The sequence below is a fragment of the Suricata suricatta genome, chromosome 15 (genome assembly GCF_006229205.1).
Source record: "Suricata suricatta isolate VVHF042 chromosome 15, meerkat_22Aug2017_6uvM2_HiC, whole genome shotgun sequence".
In the NCBI taxonomy this organism is placed as follows: domain Eukaryota; kingdom Metazoa; phylum Chordata; class Mammalia; order Carnivora; family Herpestidae; genus Suricata; species Suricata suricatta.
Genome location: NC_043714.1, coordinates 39,140,949 through 39,156,391, shown reverse-complemented (window position 1 = coordinate 39,156,391; position 15,443 = coordinate 39,140,949). Strand labels below are relative to the sequence as shown.

General features: G+C 42.0%; 1 protein-coding gene and 1 long non-coding RNA gene across 3 annotated transcripts in view; both read left to right on the top strand.

The window, feature by feature from the left end:
- The window catches only part of LOC115279401, an 86,207-nt gene extending 77,632 nt beyond the window's left edge, over positions 1–8,575 (top strand). Inside the window, exons 3-4 of the long non-coding RNA XR_003903413.1 lie at positions 7,645–7,728; positions 8,357–8,575. This is a non-coding gene — a long non-coding RNA (uncharacterized LOC115279401). The remainder of the gene's footprint in view (positions 1–7,644; positions 7,729–8,356) is intronic.
- Positions 8,576–15,055: 6,480 nt separating this feature from the next.
- Positions 15,056–15,443, top strand: part of PLEKHF2 (pleckstrin homology and FYVE domain containing 2) — a 27,597-nt gene continuing 27,209 nt past the window's right edge. Inside the window, exon 1 of one of the 2 annotated variants that reach the window (XM_029923954.1) lies at positions 15,056–15,361. The gene's annotated coding sequence lies outside the window, so the exon portion shown is untranslated. The remainder of the gene's footprint in view (positions 15,362–15,443) is intronic. The other variant, XM_029923953.1, reaches the window with a different exon arrangement.

Genomic DNA, 15,443 nt, shown 5'->3' with positions numbered 1-15,443 from the left:
TAGTATACGCTTCTCTGTGTGACTTTGCTTTCGGCACAAAAAAAAAGTTTAGCAACCCCAATGGTGCGGCGCTGACTAACCAAAATGGACACAAACTAGCCGGAATGGCAAAGTCCAGGAGGCCCCTGCCGTACCAGGCATTACCCTGTTAGGTGCTGGATCATGACTAGCAGATATCGGCAAAAGTCCCGATGGGAATGCTTGCTGTGTACCCAGAACTGTGCTAAGTGGCCTGTCTCTCTGAAACCCCACCACAGCTAGATGGGTGAGGAAACTGAGGCTAAAAAAGGTTCAGTGATGTGCCATAGGTCACTGGCTGGCAAGCAAGTGGCAGAATGAGGGCTGGAAGCCAGACAACTTGACTCTGAGCTCTGTTGTGGAGCAACAAAGGTACTGCACAGAGAGAGTCATTTCTATACAGAGAAATGGAAAGAAGCGCCATCCGGTCTGGGGCCCTCAGAAATAAACGTTATTTATTTCAGAAAAATGGTATCAGAGGGGATACAAGTTGACTCATCATTTAGTCCCAGCTGGCGCCTCAGAGCCAAGAAACGCATCAACCCCAAGGGAAGTGGGCGGGGGTGTGGAGAGCTCTCCCACTGGTGCTCCACGGAGAGGTGAGCTCCAAGTTCATGATACAATCATGGCAGAGAACTCAGGTACGTGGAAGGCTGAGTGACTTCCGGGGAAGCTGGGAATGACAGCCAGGACCCCAAAGGTGAGAACTCGGTAAGAATCCCTGAGGCCTGAGGTTTCCCCACACTTGCCATTTTTTCCCTGCCCGCCTCCCTGAGCTGATCCTGTGAAACTTTCCATGGAAAAGACACATGCACTTATGTGAGCGGTATGCAGAGACTGGGTAAAAGAAGCCAACCTGTGGCTCTAGCTTTGAAGTAAAGAAGTGAAGCCAGAGATAGAATGGGTGATGCTGCCTTGAAAGAGGGAAAGGCCTCGGCAGCCCAAGGCCTGCAGTAGAGAAAATGGAGAACCAAAGAGGCCTACCTCAGCCTCAGCCACAGGCATGGCCCCTTGGGCTTAACCACTGGACACTCAGTGCTCCCTGCACAGACAGGTGGAGGGAAAGTGAGAGGGGCCGACGTAAAGCCAAGAGTGGCTGCTACCATGGAACTTACCAGCGCATGACCTCCTTGCTTTTATTCACCAATCCCCCCACCCATGCTGATGGCCATGTTTGCTGAAAGTCGGTGGTCCTTTCTGGTACTACATATGTAGGTGTGCCTTACAGGAACTTTTAAATAAATCTAGTCCCAAGTGAATTCATTATTCTATTACATTAGTTAGTTGTTGGCGGATCTGTCACACCATATACAAAAGCTGAGCTATTTTGGTGCTCGTACTTAATGAGTCATTTTGCCAACTTTCTGTATATATTTTCTACCACTGTTCTATAATCACATTCTTTCATCCACTGAACACAGGTGTTAATTATGTTTTTACTTTCTCCTACATTCTTGCTACCAAAATAGCAACAACAAACAAAAATATCCTTATTTCCCATCTTTATTTCTTTAATATCCCATGGAGATTTCTAAAACTGACTTTGACACCAGTGCTGCAACTTAGATCTGAAGTTAAATAAGCTACTATGAATGTTCTCCTGAGATACACAATAAGCAAAAGTATATATCAACGTAGCCTTGCATTTGTAGGGCCTGTCATATTGTGTGCTCATCTTACCAAATGACTAAGTATTCAAAAATTCTTTTTTATGTTCAGTTATTTGCTACTAAACTCTAAAAAGTTCATCTTGAGCCCTCAATATGTGTTTACACCAAGGGGCTAAAAGAGAGAGAAAAATATACAGTGACTCAAGAAAAGATGGATTTGTATTGCAGAGAAGACTACAAATCATGCGTTTCATTTACTACACTATTTCTGGAAGGTCTCCCTTTGGTAACTTAAAAAAAATTTTTTTTCAGTGGTGCCTGGATGGCTCAGTAGGTTAAGCATCTGACCTTGGCTCACGTTTTATGGGTTCAAGCTCCATGTCAAGTTCTGTGCTGACAACTCAGAGCCTGGAGCCTGCTTCATATTCTGTGTCTCTCTCTCCCTCTCTCTCTCTCTCTCTCTCTCTCTCTCTCTCTCTCTCTCTCTGCCCTTCCTCCACTCACTCTCTGTCTCTCTCTGTCTCCCAAAAATGAATAAACAGTATTTCATTTTTGAGAGACAGAGAGCACATGTGCAGGGGAGGGGCACAGAGAGAGGGAGAAAGAGAATCCCAAGCAGGCTCCCTACTGTCAGCACAAAGCCTGACGCAGAACTCAATCTCACCAACGGCAAGATCATGACCTCAGCTTAAATCAAGGGTTCGTCTCTTAACCGACTGAGCCACCCAGGTGCCCCTACCTTGGCAACTTTTAAGTGTTGTTATAGAATCATTTCTTGGAGGCTTCTCTAGCTGTTCAAATATGGTAAAAAGTTGAGAGAATTGCAGTATGAAGGTAAAGGAGGGTCTGGCTCCTCTGATCGAAAAACATTTCTCTATTTTCCCTTTTATGTCACCTTGAAACCCTGTCTAGTTGACTCAGCCACACTGGCTGGAGCTGCATTGCATATACTTGAAGGGACATACACTTCCCCATTCATGACCACATCGGGAAGTTAGAAGCATAACTTTGACTCAACAGGAATTTTTCTGTCCACATACTTTCCATATCCGAGCTGTCAGGTCTCAGATGAAGGTCTTTACTCTGTGCCCAAGTTTATTCTCATGGGCATTAAACCCAATTGTTCAACAGATAGGTTTGTTGTTGTAGTTGTTGTTTGTTGTTTTTTAAGTAAACTCCACACCCAACATGGTGCTTGAACTCACAACCCTGAGGTCAAGAGTCACATGTTGTACCAACTGAGCCAGCCAAACACCTCTCAACAGAGAATTATGAGAGAAACTTGGACCTCAGAGAGCTTCCCATGGTCATTTGTCCAGGCCAGTGTCCTAAAATTACTGATGTCCACAAGTCAACACTGGAATGACGCTTCTCAACAGCTAAAAATCTGAGATGTTCTCGATTTTTTTTTTAATGTTTCCTAGATGTTGTTGGTAATTTTGTTCTGCAGCCATAACAACAGGGGCCCAGACCACACTTTTTGTGGTAACTATTCTTAATATATTTTTGGCTCAGTTTCACCTTAGTTTGAAGTGAAAATACTGGAGAACTGAAAGTTGTGCAGGGTGGCTGGATCATTGTTGGTACTAATTAATAATAGTCTTTTTGATGAAATCAACAGAAAATCAAATTTACACTGATTTAACAAAAGAAATTAATCATCTCACCTAAAAGGCTGTTCAGACCAGAGATGATTCAGGCTATAGATAAGTCTTCATGGTCTTGACAGGTAGGTCTTTTCCTCTCTCTGTTCTGGCTTTTACTTCGGAAACTGTATCTCCAGGCAGACTTTCTTCATGGTTGCAAGATGAATGCCAACAGTCCTGAGGTCATATGATTCCTTGTTCATAATTAGAAGGAGAGAACATCTTTTTCTTCAATTATCAAATAAAACTCCTGGGTTTCATTCCAGGAATGGGACCAGTTACTGGATCCAGGAATATGGGGTAGTGGGCTGGGCAAACGTCAGCTCAGCCCTGGGGTGGAGAGAAAGTGAATCACATGTAAACTGTTTTTGCTGAGAATGGGGTAGAAATGGTTATACAAAAGAAAATGGGGGCAATGTTTTGTCAAAAGAAGAGTATATAAATACAAAAAGGGAAAAATAACCAACATCCTCTATTGAGTGTGTTGGGAGGAAAACTGTAAACTATCCAGAAAGGTAGTCATAGTGAAGGGCTTTGTCAAGGAGTCTGAACGTGATGTCCTTTGAAGGGTTGTAATCAACAATTATCACCTAACATCTACAGAAAGCTCTCCAGAGCTACTTAATGAAAGGTTTTTTGTGTGGTTGTAAGAGTTTGATATCTGGCTAGTAAGTAGATAGATGCCTATTGTTTTCATCTTTGTATTCTTTTTTATGTTTAGAATATTTTACAATTAAAAAGTGAAAGTAATGTAAAGGCATAGTAGACATTACCAGGGCTTACCAATATGTCATTTTTTTCTCCTTGCCACATACCCAAGAAACTACATTTCCTTGTTTGCCTGATGCTGACCAATAAGCTGTAGGCAGCCTATATGATATCTGTCCTTTCTGGGCTGAGGTAGAAAAAGGTCCTCTGCAAACTTGCAGTTCTGCCTTCACCTTTACAGTGACAATGATGACCAGATGTTGAGGCGATGGAGCCACAAGAGCAAAGCAGCTGCCTTGGAAAGTGGTCACATATTTTGGTTACCAATTTCTGTGTATCAAATTACCCTAAAACTTACTGCTTAAAGCAGGAATTTTGTATAATCTCCCATAGTTCTGTGTGTGCTGAGTGGGCTCAGCTTGGCCATTCTCACTAGGGGTCTCTCATACTGTTGCAGATGGTTGTTGGCTAAATCCGCAGTCACCTGACCACTCACCCGAGTTGGATGTCCAAAATGGCTAGAATTGATGGTATCAACTGGGTGCTCTGGAGCTATCAACCACAGTACCTATATGTCTTGGGCTTCTTACTGCATGGGTCCTAGGTTCTGAGAAGAAGCATCCCAAGACCATGTGTCCCAAGAGACCCAGGAGGAATTAAAAGGTTTCTTATGACCTATCCTTGGATGTCCCACACCATCATTGCTGCCATATTCTATTCATCAAAGCAAGTCACTAAGACCAGTCCAGATTCAAAGCAAGGGAATCTGGACTTTTATATTTGATATAGGGAGTAGCATATGGTACAAGAAGGGAAAATATTGAGAGTGGCCATCTTTTATTATCTACTATATCTGACCTACAGTGGACTTTGGATGAGCAAAGAATAAATTTTATGTGTTAGACCATTGAAATTTGGGGGTGTCTGTTCCCTTTGCATAAGCCTCACTTAAGCTACCAAACAGAATGGGAATTATACAAAATATGAAAAAGTCCAAAGAAAAAGAATGGCTCTGATTAAACTTTCATATTTCCTTCTCATCTTTTATGCATATTTTTATACAGTTATCATGCCATTTTGGATAATATTATAGTGTATTTTCCCACGTAGAATTATAATATAAATATAGGTCTTTCTTATCCAGAAGCCTTAGTAAAGACTTTAAATTATTATTTTTTAAAGATTTTAAGTAATCTCTACCCTCAACATGGGACTCAAACTTACAACCCTGAGATCACGAGTCACATGCTCTATAGACTGAAGCAGTCAGGTGCCCCAAGACTTTAAGTTACTGAATAATATTTCATTGACAAAGCACTCAACGGCTTCAAAATACACACTTGTGTTTTCCCCTTTTATTTCATGTCATAAATAATGCTGCCATAAATATTTTTGTGTATAAAGCATTATTTCTTTTTGATAAATTATATTCATTCATCTTCAGATCCTTGATTTTGAAAGGTTTTATCCTAATAAATTTCTTGACATCATTCCTAACTGTATTTTCTGTGGACAGTGCCCCAGTTTATATTTCCAGTCCAGATCTCTCCACTTACTCTGGACTCGACGTCCCTACATGTGATCACTAATAGGCATTTCAAACCAAGTACGGTCTACGGCCATACCACCCTGAACACGCCCGATCTCGTCAAAGCAAGTACGTCCAATTCTTGATTCTCCTTCCGCTTGTCCAACCAGCTCCTTTTCCCGGCATCCTTGTCTCAGTCAATGAGGCCATCATCTGCTCAACTGCTCAAGCCTAAATCTGGGAGTTACTCTTCATTCTTCCCCTTCTCTTTCCTTCTTGTAGTCAGTTAGCAAGCCCTACCTGTTTTATCTCCAAAGTATACCTCGTTTGTCCACTTCTCTCTTTCCAAAGCTGCCCATATGGCTCATGCTATCATCATCTTCCCCAGAGCTACTGCAGTGTTTTGCTGAGAGATCTTCCTGCTTCCATTTTTGTCTTCAATTCTGAGTTAAATCTGCTAAAACTGTAAATCATATAGTGTCACTCTCCTGCTTATAAACAGGTCCCTCTGGTTCAGGCCAGAATTCTTCTGGCTTCCACCTACATCACTTAGCTATTAACACCTGCTCCTCCCCTGCCACGCTGATCTTTCCAGTCTGAGTTCACTATAAACTCTTTCTGCCTCAGGGCGTTTGCATAATGTCCCTTCCTGTCCTAGACCACTTTTCCCTACCTCTTCCAAGAGTTGCCTCTTTCTCATCTTTCAATTCAGTTGTCATCTTCTTAGAGAAGTTGTACAGACTACTCTATTTAAAATAGCCAGTCACTTTCCATTAAGTACTCTGTGATGGCTTCAGAACTTTTAAGGAAGAATAGTTTAGGGGCAATAAATAATCTTGTTGAGAATGTGTGATGGTGAGAGGGGCTAGAACACTTGTCTTGAAGATCCATTTACATAGCAATTTACATTAGATTGAGAGGCTTTCAGTAGTTTTCTCAAAGACCAGTCATAGCTGTGGTAGGGTTGATGAATATTATGGGGATAAAATACCTCCCACTCTATAAACAGTCCTGAGTGAGGTCATTTTACTTACCATGTCTGTTTCCTTTACTGCACTCATCACTGTCTGTAATTATCTTATTTTCTGTGCTTTCTCCTTTTGCTAGAAACTAGGCTCCTTAAAGACATGGTTTTTGTATGATTTCCCTCTATACCCCATGCCATCCCCAACTCTAAGAACAATATCTAACTCATAGCAGTCAATAGATATTTTTAACAAATTAATGAATTGCTTTATAAATATATAGGACTAATTCACTCTGTTTTAAATTTCCATCCCAACCTTATCCCCACATAGACTTCCATGGATTATTTTGGTTTTCACATCCATGATGTACATATTTTTGTTTTTATACATCTACATGACACTCCATTGCTGGGAAAGTAGAATGTGTGTGAGGATTCCTCACAGGAAGGCAGAGGCTAGGAGAAAATAAGGCAAAGATACGCTGGAGATGATATGGGGAAAAAATAATGACAGTAAAAGGGTTCAGTACTTGGAGAACATGAGAAGAAGGTGCTGTGTGGCAGAAGAGACCATTCATACCTTTGCATTATCATTAAAAGGCTATTCAGTGTTTTCTAGATCAAAATGTTCTTTCCAACCTTTAGGAGTTTTGACCCCAGCTGTAGAAATAGTCCTCTGCACCGCGTCCTAAGGTCTCTGTGAGCATGTCTCTTGACTGTGTTCCCTGTTTCTTGGCTGGTTTCCTGCCTTGCCACTCAGTTTCATTTCCAACTTCGAGTTTCCTTATGTGTGAGTCATAGCGCAATAAACAGTGAGTGTATGCGCCAGGGCTCAAATGGGGTGGAACAGGGCTACCACTCTGCAAAGACTTTGGACATTTTCTCCAGAGTGCTCTTGGTCCAGACACCTCGCCCATCTTCTAGAACAACCAGGGGCCCTGTTGTATCTGGCCTTGCCTGCCTGTCCTGGTACCCACCAGGCCTGGTGGCTGAACTTGGTTGGGCTAAGAAGTAAAGAAATATATGGGTAGGTTTGGGTAGAAGTTAGGTACTGAAATGGGTGCTGGGGGCTGCTCCATACAGAGCCAGAGGGAGACTAGGTGAGGAATGATGGCTTGTTTTCATAAGATTTGTTTGCTTGTGAACATTCCTCATTTGCTGTCATAGATCTAGAGTGTACGAAGAGTCACTAAGAGGCACAAATATGAAGGAAGGACATTTGCAAGAACTGGCCAGAGATCTATAAATCAGGTATGTCAAGGTTTAATATACTATTTCCCACCTTGTCACATTAAGTGGTAACATTTATATTTTATTAATAATTTCAACAGCAACAACGTTTAGTACTACAACATAACCACCACACCCACTCTTTATTGAAGACCTACTATTTGCTATGTGCTTTGCTTATATTAGCCCCAATTTTTATAATCCTAGGGCATAGGGGATTATTTTCCCATTTTACCAATTTCTACTAACAAGAAAATTGAACAGAGCAGAACAGTTAACCCATTTACACAAGGTTATAAGCTAATAAGTTGCAGAATCAGAATTTGAACCCAGGCCCATCTGGCTTCACACTACAAAAGTTTTTATTTTTATTTGAAAATGAATTTTTAATGAAATAATGCTTAAATTTCTTCTCTTTCCATAAAAGTATGAACGACCTATTTATACTACTACTCCAGAAAAGTATATTGCTTTTTAAAATAGATTCTTTTGGTAATATTTGGATTTAAAGTTTCTGTTGAATTTTATTTAATCTGGCACCAACTTTCAAAAGCATAATACAGTATTTTCATTTTGTAGGTTCTATACTTATTTTATAGGAGGTAAACTTTTTCAATAACTGCAGAGGTTAACATTTTGTCATTCACAGGAGTTAATGTTGAGAAATAAGGCATTTGTTGTATAATTCCAGTCCATTGGCAAGGAAGGTAATGTGCAAATAATTTAGGAATTTTCTACAGAAGAAAGCAGCCATTGTGCCTTTTTGTGTATGAGTACTTGAATTTGATTCTTACTTCATTGAAAAACTTACCCATGTTTGTGCCTTGTGGCTTTTTAAAAAATAAAACAATACGTAGTTATTATAGAAGATTGGTAAAACACAGAAGAAAAGAATCATGTATAATTCTACCAAAGTTAAAAAAGTTAATGTAGTTGTATATTTTACATGTCTTTTTTATACAAAAGCTTACATATTTTACATGTAATTTACCACCCTACCTAGAATTTATTTCAGGATGGGGTGTTAAGCCCATGACATGAGCTAGAAAAACAGACATAAGCATGAAACTAGTTCCTTAGTTTCCAATATGACATGATGTCCCTGTTGTAAATATATATACTTAGTTTGAAGTGAAACAAATCCCTGATCAATTTATATGCACTGTTCGGAAAACTCACAGGATTCTTGATATACATTAAATGTGTACGTTAAAACTTCCAACATCAAGATTTAAAAAATTTTTAAGTTTATTTATTTTGCGAGAGAGAGAGAGAGAGAGAGAGAGAGAGAGCGAGCGAGCGAGCACATGCAGGGGAAGGGCAGAGAGAGAGGGAAACAGAGAATTCCAAGCAGCCTCCACGCAGGGCAGAGTCTTAAGTGGGGCTTAACCCCAGAACCCTGGAATTAGGACCTGAGCTAAAATCAAGAGTTGGAGGCTCAACTGATTGAGCCATCCGGCTGCCCCAAGATCAAATATCTGCCAAGAAAATTTATTTTTTTAAATATTAATAAGCTTCTTCATTCAAATTTAAATGTCACTTTTGAAGAGCCCCTGGGTGGCTCAGGGTTGATTTCGGCCCAGGTCATGATTCCAGGGTCATAGGATCAAGCTTTGTGTTGGGCTCTGCCCTGAGTGTAAAGTCTGCTTAAGATTCTCTCCCGCTCCCTCTGTCCTTCTCTCCTGCTTGCACTCTCTCTCTAAAATAAAAAATTAAAAAAATAAATAAATAACTGTCATTTTTTGATTCTTGATAGATGGTTAAAAGAGAAATAGTTGAGAAATAAATTTACAATAAGTCTTTCAAGAAATGAATTAAAATTCCTTCCAAAAAGCTTCTCAACCAACCTTAAGTTATAACCTTTCCAAGAGACATATGCAATATATTTTTTTCCAAACAATCCGATTATTTGCATGGATTTCATTTTTCAGAGCAGTTTTAGAGTCACAGCAAAGCTGAGTATGAAATACAGAGAGCTCCTAAATCTCCTGCCCTTCCACAAGCACAGCCTCTCACTCTCAGAAGCCTGCACCGGAGCGGCACGTTAGTTACAACGATGAACCTGCACTGACATGTCCTTATCATCCAAAGTCCATGTTAAGTTCCCTCCTGCTACTGCACATTCTATAAATTTTGACAAATAATATAGTGACATGTATCTATAGTATCACATAAAATAGTTTTACTGCCCTAAAAATCCTATTTATCCTCCCCTTCCTCTTAATGCCTGGCAACCACTGATGATTTACTCTCTTGCAATATTTTTGAGAGAACTTTCTATGTCATTTAATTGGGAAACATTTCTAAATGATCTTCTAAAAGCTGACTATGAGGCTCTCTGATAAAATAGCATAGAACCATATTTCCACAAATCACGGGGCCTTCCTGCTTTAAAGCGAAAAGTGGACAATGATGCAATTAGGGGATGTGGTTATACCTTGGATTATTTGCTTCACATAATGAAGTTTTATAAGGAATATCGTATCTGTTCCCACTTCTTGCAGCCCACGGTCTGCAGTAAATGCGATTGTGCCAAGCTGTGTCGATTTGTACGACACAGTGGCCAGCAAAGCCACAAACCGTCCCATATTTAAATGTTTAGAAGGACCCCCTGTGTATGATAGATTATAGTTTGGGAGCATCTTGGCTTCTGCAAGAAGAAGAAAAAAATCACTTTTTGTTCACTGAGAAATTAGAAAACATAAAATACGCTGTTTTTAAATCATGTTGCTGTCAGTCAGACCTATTTTGAGACTGGATATTTAAGACGGCCATCCTAGTTTGCTTTGAAATATTTAGTATTGCTTCTTTAGTGCTTTATTATATATATTTTTGAAACTTTTGGGGGGCTAGGGGTAATTTCAAACTCACAGTTTGCTACTAACATTTTACTCCAATTGCTTTATCAGTTATGTAGGTGATTTCTTTCTTATAGAGGTAATAGTTAAATTATGTTATGTATGAAATATTTTCTGACTCATCTGAGGGTATATTATAAACCTCATTTGTCCTTTATCCCTAAATACTTTAGTGTGTATATCCTAAGAATAGGGACTTTCTCTTAAATAACCAAGACAGTAAGTTAACTTTGATGCAATACTTTTATCTACTTTTCTGTTCATATTCCAACTTTTTCAACTGGCCCAATAATGTCCTTTGTAGTGTTCTCCCCCAGACCTAGTCTAGGGTCGGCTGGTATACTTAGCTGTCATGTCTCTTTCACCTCCTTTATTTTATTTATTTGTTTATTTATTCATTCATTCATTCATTCATTCATTCATTCATTCATTCATTCATTTATTTTGAGAGAGACAGAGACAGTGAGAGCAGAGGGCAGGGTAGAGAGAAAGGGAGAGGGAGAATCCCAAGCAGGTTCCCTCCTGTTGGTGCAGAGCCCAAAGTGGGGCTCAAACCCATGATCTATGAGGTCGTAACCTGAGTTGAAAACAAGAGTTGAACACTTAACAGACCAAGCCACCCAGGAGTCCCTCACCTCCTTTAATCTAGAACATTTCCACTGCCCTTTTTAAGAATACAGCCCCACCATCCCTTTCAAAAATAGAACATTATGCTTTCAGGTTTGTCTGATATTTTCCCAGAGGTCTAGGGAAATAGCCCCCTCTGATCTGAGCTGCCTGTTTGAAGCTATACAGGAGAATAATGACTTCTCCTTTCCTTCTGCTTTTTAAATCTCACACATGTGTCTCCATTGGTGGGATTTAACCTGGAACCATTTGAGGAAAAGTCTTCTGGAAAATAGAATTTCAAGCTCTCTCCCACAGTGCAGAGAGGAGTGGCAACAGTGCTAAGTTGACCATAGAGAAGCTGGGGATAGAACAAAGAAGACCATGAACTCCCTGTCCTCATGGAGCTTCCTGTCTCCAGGGAGATCTGTACCTGCCATGAGGGGAAACACAGGGCCATGACCCAGAATAACAGGGGCACTCTCTCAGAGCACAGAGGCCTGACGGATGACAAGAAGCCACAGCTATGTGAAGGGTGGGGTGCGATGAACTTGACTTGCTAGGTAGAGAAGTGGCCAGGACAGCAGGTCCCCTAAAAGAAAAGAGCTTGGTATATTTTGCAAACAACAAGAGATCAACATGACTGGAATTTGCTGGAGCTTGGCATCATTTTACGATGGAAAGGATGGTAGAGGTTGGATTGTCCTGGGTTTTATAGGACCTAGTGATGAACTGGCATTTTGTTTTAAGTGAAACAGAAATGTTCCTCCCCCATGTGGCCCCTTTGGGCAAATTAGAAAAGAGCATCCACTCCTCAAAGCATTTTCATCTTGTTGGGAAATTGTTGGAAAATACTTTAAGTAGAAAAAGATTCTTCACTGGAATCTGCCAGAGAATATTTGCAATAAATATAAAATTTAAAATGCTCCAGTGTGAAAGGCAGTCTTCCAAAGCGTGGGCTGTGCAACTACAACCTGTACAGCTACATACGGCAGCCTCGAAGGGGGCCATAGAAGACTTTCTGCGGGGAAGCAGAACAATCCTGTGCCGTCCCTGTGCGGAGGGGACACAAGGAGGAGAGGATCTCAGATGAGGTGTCCTGGAGGCAGATCCACAATATTTTAGAAGCAAAGGGGTTGGATGAAGGAGATGGAAAAGAGGATGAGACGGTGGTGACCCAGCAGGCTTGACGGTGGCAGTGCCATTTCACTGAGCTGGGCACAACTGGGAGAAGACCAGGGCCTATGGGTGGGGAGAACAAAGAAATCAAGCAGTAATTAAAATCCAGGTGTTTGCGTCTCCCCTTGAATCTTCTGCTTTCAACTAAAAGTCCACCAAACTCTTGTAATTTTTAAAAATAAATATCCTTGAAAAACTTACCCATTAGAATCAAGGACAATAATAAGTTCTTTGCCTTTCAGGTTTATCAAATTGGGTAAAACTCGAATTTTACCAGTATTTTCAAGTTCCTCTATGTTTTAAGTACTCTGCCAGAGACTCTACACACCTTATCTCATTTCCTCTCCTCAGCAGTCCATGAGGCAGTTCCTATTTTTATCTCCATTTTATAGAGGAGATGTGAGGCCCAGAGAAAGATCTTATCACTCGATTTGAACATGGTGCCATGGCTACAGGTCCTTGTCACAAGTTGATCGTACTGCCTTAGTCCCTTGTTTATTTCAGTTTTGACAGTGCTATCCAAGAGTACTTTCTGCAGTGATGGAAATATTTTATATCTGCACTGTCCAGTAGTCATGTGGCTATTATGTACTTGAAATGTGGTCAGTGTGACCAAGGAACTAAATCTGTAATAAAAATTTTAAAAACACCATATGTGGCTAGTGGCGGCCATATTTGTCAGTACAGCTCTAAATCAATGAGGTCCTAATCAAGTTGTGCACCACCCAGGGAAGGTACAGAACATGCAGGGTGCAGAAGGAAAACACACGTTTTACATAATTACTACTGACTTTTTACGTGTATGTTTTATAATGTACCTAACATATTAGGTATATCATAATAGATGTATATCTGCATACCATATATTATATATTATTACATATGTAATTAATATATATCCTATAACAATAATTTTTCTCTAGCACTTACATAGCACTTACCATGTGCCAGGCACTATGCTTTACAAAATATAAACTCATTTAATCTTCATAATGATACTGTGACGTAGATTCTTTCATTACAGTTCTTTCAGCTTCCAACTCCATGCATTTTAGGGTAAGCTAAATAACTATACTGGGAAGGGAGAGTGGGCTTATATGTTCACTGATGGCTAAGTGACCAAAACTGTTTCGTGACTAGACATAGCAAGCAATTCCTGATCTCAAAATCTAAAGGGATTTTGGAGATGATTAAGCCCATATTTTTTCCCACGGATATTAAGCGTTGCACATAGAGAGGGATGAGGCTGAATGAAGGTGGGGGTAGGGTGATGGTTGAGACAAGTGTCCTGGGGACATTCATACTTGTCTACAGAGACAACCATAGCTAACACATGTGAAGATTTGTATCATGATCCTAAAAGTTCCCCATTAAAAAGAAGTTCATCCTTGGGGCACCTGGGCAGCTCAGTAGGTTGAACTCCAACTTTGGCTCAGGTCATGATCTAGTGATTTGTGAGTTGAAGCCCCAAGTCAGGCTCTGTCTTGACAGCTCAGAGCCTGGAGCTTGCTTCAGATTCTCATTCTCTTTCTTTCTTTCTTTCTTTCTTTCTCTCTCTCTCTCTCTCTCTCTCTCTCTCTCTCTCCCCACCCCACTCTGTATTTCTCTCTAATAAAAAATAAAAATATTAAAAACTTAAAAAAATTCATCCTTGCTAGTTTTGTTCTAGTTATAATTTTTTAAAATTTGTTTCTGAGATGTTGAAATAGGAGAGGTATAGGACCCAAAGACCTGGCTGGAGAAGGTAGAATCCCAGATCGAAAGACAGCAGATCAGGATCAAGACCTGTTCAAGTTCCCTTGATGGGTGCTCATTTATGTGCTGCTTGGATGCTTGCGGCTCCAATTCAAGAACTATCAAAGGTTAAGTATTCTTGAAATAATATTCAAATCTAATTTACACCTACGCACTTTCTGTGTTGAGTATGCCGTCGTCTTCTCCCATGCCTTGTCCATTCTAAGACCTCTTTGAAATCTCCCCCACGTACCCACCAGCTCGATGAGCGAACAGTTGCTGCGGTATGAGGAAGGGCGGGTTTAACCTTATATACTATCATCAGTTTCCAAGGCTGTAAAGTAGGTAGATGAGGTTTTGCAGCGTCAGAGAAAAGTTCTGGGAAGACCAGAGTTCTAAGGCAGGCAATAAAGGCATGCCCTTAAAGGGTTGTGCAGAGTACATGGGGGTATGTGCTGTAACCGCAGGTCTTTCGGTTTCAAGAGGTACGGGTTTCAAGGAGAGCAAATGAAAGATGTGATAGGCAGGAACGCCGTGCTAAGTGGTACTAGCAAACAGACGTCTGCCCGGGACGCCTTTGTGCATCAACATCCTCAAAGCTTTTCCTTCCCGCCTGCAGAAACTTCTTGAGTTCCCTGGGGAGGTCCGTTCGGTGGTAGGGGAAAGGGAACCCAGCCTTCCTTCCATTCTTCCCAAGAACCTCGTAAAGAGATAACAATCCTTTTCAAAGGAATGCCAGAGCCAAGCAAACCAGGTAAGGCGTCCCACGTGCACCCACGGCGCTCCGGAAAGCTGGTCCGCACACCCAGCGGAGGAACCAGCCCGCCGCCTGCGACCGCCTAGATGGGGGTGTCCTCTGCGACGCCCCGCCCCCTCTAGCACGTCGCGCGAGCCGCACGGGCGGGGCAAGGGAACAAGCAAGAAAGGGCGGGGGAGTGAGCGGTGTGGGTGTGCTCGTGCCCGAGCGCTCGCGCCTGGCGTGTGGGCGGCGGCGCGCCCGTGCACGCGCTGGGGAGAGACCAGTCCGGGCGGCCGTTGTAGGGTTCGACTGGAGGGGCGGGGGAGTCACCTGCGAGCGGCTGTGCCGGTTGTCCGCTCGCCCACCCGCCCTCCGCGTCCGGATCGCGCCGCCTGCGCGGGGCCGCTGGCTGCGAACACCCTGGGAGACTGAGGCGGAGGAGCGGGCAGAGTCCGCGCCCGGCTCCCGGGACGACGAGGAGTCGGACCTTCGCCGCCGTCGCCGCCGCCCGCGCGCGGCTGGGTAGGTGAAGCCCGAGGTTGGTTGTGCGCCCGTCCCTGGCGGCCCGGGAGAGGAGAAGCGAAACTTTCCGGCGCTTCCCTCCGCGGTCCCCGGGCCGT